At 39.9% G+C, this 7,827-nt stretch overlaps 1 pseudogene; it reads right to left on the bottom strand.

Moving 5' to 3' along the window:
* Nucleotides 1–2,649: 2,649 nt before the first annotated feature.
* Nucleotides 2,650–7,374, bottom strand: LOC139935862 (uncharacterized; annotated as a pseudogene).
* Between the last annotated feature and the right edge of the window lie 453 nt (nt 7,375–7,827).

The raw sequence follows: 7,827 nt of genomic DNA, 5'->3' as shown, positions 1-7,827 counted from the left end.
AACATTAAAAAAGGTAACATATGTGGAACCAAATATGTAACAGTAATACACAAAAAACACATGTAAAGATATGACTCAACAGGGACATATCTTGAAAACAGAAAAGAATGCAATTTTGACTTTATAAAACATCCATAGACTATTAAATAAGTTCATCGGGATTGCTGATAATAATGGATTACGAGGTTAATTTTTAAAAATCCAAAATAGTGTAGATGTTACTTCACTCACTCCTAAGCTTCGAAGCTCCTAGCTTAGGAGTGAAATGTAAATAAAATAATATAAAATAACATCTACATTATTTGGGATTCAAAAAAAATGAACCTCTTAATCCACCTCCATAGACTGATTGTCATACTTGCAGAATTAAAAAAAAAAAAAAAAAGATATATTAAAAAAAAAAAAAAATTAACTTTAAACAGATGAGTAATAATAGTCCAGTATTTTTTATCAATCAATGAACACCAGAACACAACATACATCTGTTAGTCTGTACATGGGAAACAAAACGTACATGTGGAAATTTTGACTCAATCTGTTGAGAGTCAAGAGAGGTAGTTTCGGTACAGGCAATAATTTTGATACAGCCAAGAAAAATATTGTGGTCACTGTGTGGCATAACTCAACTGCAATGTTTCCATGCTAAAACTAATTGACAAAACAACAAGTGGCTCGTTATATTGTAAAACACTTGGGTCTATTGACCGAGTCTATGACTGTCAGGAGGTGGTTTTTTATCCCAAATAATAGTAGCGACAAGTACTGTCTGCCTTGTTGTCAATGGATTGTATCTGAAAAATATCATTATAATGCAGTTTACAGAATCATGGCTTTAAATATAAACAAAAACAACTTACACTAAATTGCACTGGAATTCAAATAATTGCCGTTCCACAAACACACAATCATTGGCCAAAACAGCCATCCACTGGTCATCATACAGTCGCCAAAATGTTTGGGGAGTGCCATAGATGTCGTACTTGTATATTATGTTGCAGCTCTTGCACCTTAAATTAAACCTTTTTGCAGATTTCAGTCCCTCAAAGGTGAAATACCTTACAGAAACTGGGTCATGGTCCCTATATAGTTTTGCAGAGCACTCCAGGCATTCACTGCAGGGAGGAGTAAATATGGTATTGCTCGCACTAACATCAGTCGCAGTGGTCAATGGACGAGGACCTGGAGATCTTCCTGTCGCACTATAGTATTGTGTCGCACAACCGCTTGTAGTACTACTGGTACTGGAAGTAGTACTAGTACTAGTAGTAGTAGTACTAGTAATGTTAAGCATACGAGTTGTAGTAGCGGGACTCGAAGTACTTCTGATGTTGCTACAATGACTAATGCTGGTCGTAACAGGAATTAACGCACCCGGTAGTGACAACAGTTTTAAAACAACTTTGCACACGTCAACAGAAGAAAAAAAAGTTGTCACTTATAAACTCGGCAGATGGAATCTCATCTAAGTCTTTAACAACATCAATTAATTCAACAACAGTTTGAAACCCAAACTAGCTAACTACAACTCCAAACTTTTCGTTAACCGACAATACTGAAGAGTCTAAAAAGTCTAACGAAGAACAGACGTCTTCCAATGTTGTTTTGTATCTCCTGAGTTTAGTATTATTTTCCTGCACACGGCTTACCATTTGAACATCTTCAGACAAGAAAGAACACAAAAACACTGTCAGGGAACGTAATCTCGCTGTTAAGAACACAAAACACTCTGATTTGAAGACGGCCGAGAACGTATTATTATCTCGCCTCGCTGTTATAAAACTTGGGATTACAACACAAAACACTAAGAAGACGGCCAGCGAACGTAGTCTCGCTGTTTTGAGCATAAAAAGTAAAACACGTTTGTTATTAGCTGAAATTACTGTCTGCTTTGGGCATAAAAGAAGCAGAATTACTGTCTGATTTGAGCATAAAAAGAACAAAATGTTCGTCATAAAGCAGAAATCACTGGTTAAAAATGGCGAGTTGCCACGTGAGAGTTGTATGGTAGCCAAGTCACAACAATGTTGTTTCAACTAATGACAACCATGGAACACAGACTAAGCGCTGGTACTCACTTAATCACATTACTCAACACAGTGACGCGAAGAGTACCAGTTGTGTAGGATGTAGGATTCCTACACGACATATGCCTTGTTATTTATTCCGCAGATCTTGCAGCAATTGCCGAAGTGTGAAGTCTGTGTTAGGGTAGGGGGGGGGGGGAGAGATAGGGAAAAAATATAAATGCTACATCACATGCATACAAATATGTTATTGCACTGGAAAAGCTGAAATAAAAATATGGTAACTAAAAACAAAATTAAACATACAACTATTATGAAGATACAAGTGAAACTTTGCTATGCATGAGTCCAGACAGACATGACAGAGGCAGCATTAAAATAGAAATCATTGAAAACCGTTGATACATTAGATGATTTGCATTTTAGGAAAGCTATGTGGTATACTAAATGTATACAGCTTACCTAAAATAGCTGCCAAGATAACCTTAGGAACCATTTTAAGCGTTTCCATGGCCCCCAACTCGTCATTGGTGTAAAATGCATTCAGCATGCAGATTGCCATTCTACTTGCCGACTTGTTCTTGTACCTCATGGATCCAGAAATATTCATGGCATACACAAATATTCATGTTCCCTTGCTGAGCTCCACCATCTACAAAATATAAAAACACAGTATAAAATCAACATGAAACATTTTTCACGATTGAGTCAAGATCTGTTAAGATTATAAGTTTATGTAATTTTTTAAGCAAGGAGCCTGAAATGTTTACGGTAATTTTCATGTGTAAATAGCCAATACAGCAGTGCATGTGAAGTATAAGTCTGAAAAGAAAAGAGAGACAACTTTCATAGTTGTAAACTTGTGTTTCTCTCACTTTTGTACTTTCTTTTGTTTTTATCTACATGTTGAGACCCATATTTTTGGGGAGTATAACGACTTGTAAACAATTTGAAATCATATCCAATCCAGGTTTGCATAATTTATCGAAGTTTATCGGTTAGTTGTTGCATGTTACCTGATGCATTGCGGCAACATCACGGTCCAACTGTCCTGGGCGAGGTGATACTGCTCTGTTGTTAACGGCAGCAGAATGTGCTTGAGAGGAACAGGTCATATACAGGGTGTAAAATTAGCACACTTGCAACAGAATGGGTCCCAACCCAAAATCAAAATCAAAAACCTTAGTAATTGGTACCTGTTTTAACCATCTTAAAATTTCAGTGTGTTTAAATCATTGTCTGTCAGCTTTCTGTTTTAGAAAACTGTTTTTGCACCATATTAACAGTCAGCAATGCATCAATAAGTATTCTAACAGACCCAATACAATAAAAAGAGGTAATATTTTTTTCAAGCAATGCCAAAGTTTATTATCTTGTTACAGATTAGTTCTACTAAATACTTTCTTTGATGCTAAACCACATATCCAACTTCCTTTTTTTAATTGGTCTTGTAACTTTTGGGAGGAGTTATTTTGTCCATCAACCAGAGAAACCTGCTTTATAGGACCAAGAACACACCTCTCTCCGTTTCAAGGTCAGATACATTTTCCTTCAGTTCTCTGTTTAGCTCATTCAAGTCTCGTATCTCACCTAGAAGCTTCAAGTTCTCTTCTTTCAGACTCTTGATCTCATTTTCTTCTGGACATGCATACAGTACTGTGTGGTTTGTGCATGGGACAAGCTTTTATGAATATGGATATATCGACAGCCAATCACAACGTGTCTGTTTGGACTTTGGACTCTGTATATCTCAGCATATGCCTATGCATCTGTGCACTGTGTGTTGTATAATAATGCAGCCACATGTGATAGTTGATGCTTATGTCAGCTTGAAGCCTTTGCACAGTGTATCTGCGGTCACCGTTTTCAACATCAAGCCTCAATTTCTGGAGCCGGTTCGTCCCAGGATCGGCTCCACAGAGTCTTTTATAATTGGGACTCGGTCTTTTGAAATCGGAACCGACAAAAGCAGGTACCCGGTTCCACAGAAGAGTGGAACCGCCGGTCCGGTTTTCAATTTGGAACCGGGTAGAAGCGGGTAACCGAAGGAACCGCCCAAGCTTACAGTGGTGCTGGGGCCAAGGATACGGAGTGGATTGGACCGATTTATGGGGCTAACTGTACTGTAGACCCAGTGACTGGGGTGCTAAACTAAATTCCTTTTTTTGAAATGTTGACGACATCGGTCATCTACTCACCCCTCCCACCCACCGATTTGTTTATACTAATAATAAAGAATAATAGGCTACTACCATGGAGGAAGGAATAGAAGGAGTTCGAACGACCCACAGATCAAACGATCAGACCCTCTGGCCGAAGTCGTAAAACAGCTGTGGGTAAACATCCACTAGCACTATCTTGATTCAATTAGCGCGACTCGAGCGAGCCTACACACCATCGGTCTACAAGTACCCGGATGTGATCTGCTGTTTTGCGCATGCGTACAAAGATTTCCTTGAAGACGCGTCTTGATCAAAATGGCGGCATACGGGAAAGATGACTTTGTTTACGGCTTTGAACTAAGCGATTTTCCGTGATTTCTGAGAGTGATCTTGATCTGAATTAGGTGTCAGATTGCAGCTTGGCTTCTGAAGACGATGTCGATAATTGTCAGTACTGCATTTGTGGAAAGGCCTCTACAATGGAGATGATTGCGTGCGAAGAGGAACAATGCCAGATCATCTGGTGGCATTACAATTGTGCTGGTTTTACCACTGACACTATTCCAGGCCCATGCGACTCCTGGAATTGTGATTGTTGTCGCCCAGTAGAAACAAGCACAGGTAAGCCAGAATAATTATTAAGAAAACTTCTCGACAAACTTCTAAAGTATTTGTCTTCTTTTCGTGACATTGTTTTCTAAAAAACTACAGGGGTACAGCACGTCAGCGAGTAATGTTAGCCAGGGAGGAAGGAATAGAGTTGTCTACCACCATTATCCTTAGACCGTGCAAGTTTAAAGCCATTGGACCCTTTCGGTTCAGACAAAAATAAAAAAGTTCACAGATTTACAAATAACTTACAGGGTTTACAGAAGGCAATGGTGAAAGACTTCTCTTCAAATATTATTCCATGAAATGCTTTACTTTTTGAGAAAACAGCAAAACTATGCAAGTTCACGTTAACGAGAATTACGGATTTATTTGAAACACATGTCATGACACGGCGAAACGCGCGGAAACAGAGGGTGGGTTTTTCCGTTGTTTTCTCCCGACTCCGATGACCGATTGAGCCTAAATTTTCACAGGTTTGTTATTTGATATAGAAGTTGTGGTACACAAAGTGTGGGCCTTGGACAACACTGTTTACCGAAAGGGTCCAATGCCTTTAATGTAAATTTGTGACATTGTGTTTTGTGTTGCAAAAAAAGTACCCAAACCCCTCATTGCATCCCTTTTCTATTTCAAAGAAGTTTTACTGTAATTTTGTACCAATGTTGTAATGCCTCTGGCTGCATAATTTCTTTTTTATTGTGAATAACTCACTTTTAAGTTTTAAGTTGGCAAGTATAAAATCAAGATGTTTTGGCTTTATAAAGAGTAAAAGGTTACAACAGGACTTACACAAAGGCTCTTGGTCTTGTTGTGATACCCGGAATTCTCCCAGTTGGTGCACGTTGTCTTTATCAAATGAGGAACATCACAGATGAAAAAAATCTGACGGTCAGGGTCACAAGGGTGTGCAGTGAAGTAGCTGGCCTCAGTAATAATTGCCTCAGGTGAATGCAGTCGATAGAACTTGCGGTTCGGTGACGCCCCATCAGAAACAAGGGCACGTACTTTGAAGCCAGCCAACTCAAAAAAAACAATGGCCTCCCACATACATGGATAAAGCTGGTCACTAGAGACACCAGTGCTTGGGTAGTACCCGACAGGTGCATGTAGTGCACTAAATATCCCTCGAACCATGATAACAAGAACGTGACTAGCTACAACCGGCTCCATCTCCCCAAGACATTACCTTTCGAAATCTGCCACTTCATTGGCAATACTTCCCACATCCGTGAAACCAATCACTTTTCCAGACCTCACGGAAAACGCCAGACCCGCCTTCACCTTCATCTCGTCAAAAAGCAAAGAGACATTTCTTTCATGGTCTGGGCAAGACAGAATGTGATTATCTGTCACAACCCTGTCAAGCATTGCAGCGTTAAAGCCAGTGGTTGGATCGGCAAAGTGGGTGTAGGAGTGTAATGTGCTAGGATGAGGAAGCTTAAAAAACCCACTCTGCCGATTGAGGTTGTAAGAGCTTGATGACTTGCTCTGTAGTGCAATGCACTAGCGGATAATTGCTGGATGCCAGCGCATTTGCTTCCCTTTAGCAACTGCCTCCTTTTGTTGCTCCCACAAAAAATGTTCTGCAGAGCCCTGGTCGATGGTCACTCTGCTCTTCGGCCACACAAAACGCTTCTCTGATCATCATTTCGGACACTTTCTCCTGAAGAGCAACCCCACGTCATTTCAAATTTCTTCTTTCCTTCTGCAGAAAAAAAAGCTTCTCCTGAAGCTGTTTTGCTGTTGAATGTTGGGAACGGTTGAGCATGCAGTCATGTTGTTTGTCTTCTTTGACCGATCTTGCTTGGCCATGGACATTAAGTCGCCTCGATGAGTCATGCAGACATCACACCTGACTCTACTCTCGGTCATTAGTTTGGGAAACTTATGTCGAATAGTTTGACCAACAAGGTTGTCGTGTGCCGTAATGCGCACTGGTGTTTGCCCCTCTGGCCCTTCCTTCTTCTCTACAAGCGACTTGAATTCATCACACTTGTTGCCCTCACAAACCAATAGGGTTGACATCTTATCAAAAGTATTGACGACTGATTCACAAGACAGCTTTTCTGGTACATCCGAAAAAAACCTTGTGAATTGTTGGTTGTACCACCACACCATCAACCTCAATTTGCCAAAACAAAACACCAGAAACCACCAGATAAATTATTGGCCTACCCAATGGACCCATCTTCATTACATGTAGCTTGTCATAGCCCTGCCAATGTAGCTTGTCATAGCCCTGCCAAGCTACAAGATTGAAGTCACTTGCCAGAGTACCCCATTCATTTAGAAGCTGTGCCGCAATCTCTTCAACAGCGACCCCTTTACATCTGGTTGAAAGTTGCCAACCCAATGTTGCAGGGCGCCTTCTTTTTTTGTCGGTGTTTCCCCCCCCACTTCTTCAGCATCACTTCACAGGGCTTGCAGACAAAGGGCGGATGCAGGCCAGCTTCATCAGCACCGATATCGAGAGATAAAGCAGCAGATATTATTCTGGAAAGTGCTTCTTTCATTATCGGATGACGGTATCTGTCCTTCAGCCGACAGATAACCTGAAGGCAGTCTGAATGCTGCATTGTTGCAGCAATCAAACATTTTGTAAAACAATCATAATAAAATACATTGTAAGGCAAAATTTTAAGAAGTTGGGACCTTTTCCTCATACATGTCATAGTGCCACAATCACTGTGTAACATTTGTTTTTACAAAAACTAAATACAGGAATTTACTATACTTTGTATGATTTTAATACTTGTAGAAAATACTTGTGTTGTTTTATATTTATGTTCTTGGACAAAATGTTGGAGGGTTCCTCCATTTTTGGTTAACTTTTAAAACAGCGTATATAAAACGACAAAAATTAATAAATATCGCCAGCTAAATACCATGTTCCGAGCAACGGTAGCCCCCCAAAAAACCTAAACAAAAACCTCTTTTATTTTGAAAATGGGAAGGATCTGTATTGAAGGAACTTAGTATGACATGTATGAGCATAGAGCCCCAGAGGAAGGAAATTTCCTCCATGGTAT

Source organism: Asterias amurensis, chromosome 4 (genome assembly GCF_032118995.1).
Source record: "Asterias amurensis chromosome 4, ASM3211899v1".
In the NCBI taxonomy this organism is placed as follows: Eukaryota; Metazoa; Echinodermata; class Asteroidea; order Forcipulatida; family Asteriidae; genus Asterias; species Asterias amurensis.
This window is presented reverse-complemented; position numbering and strand designations above follow the sequence as displayed.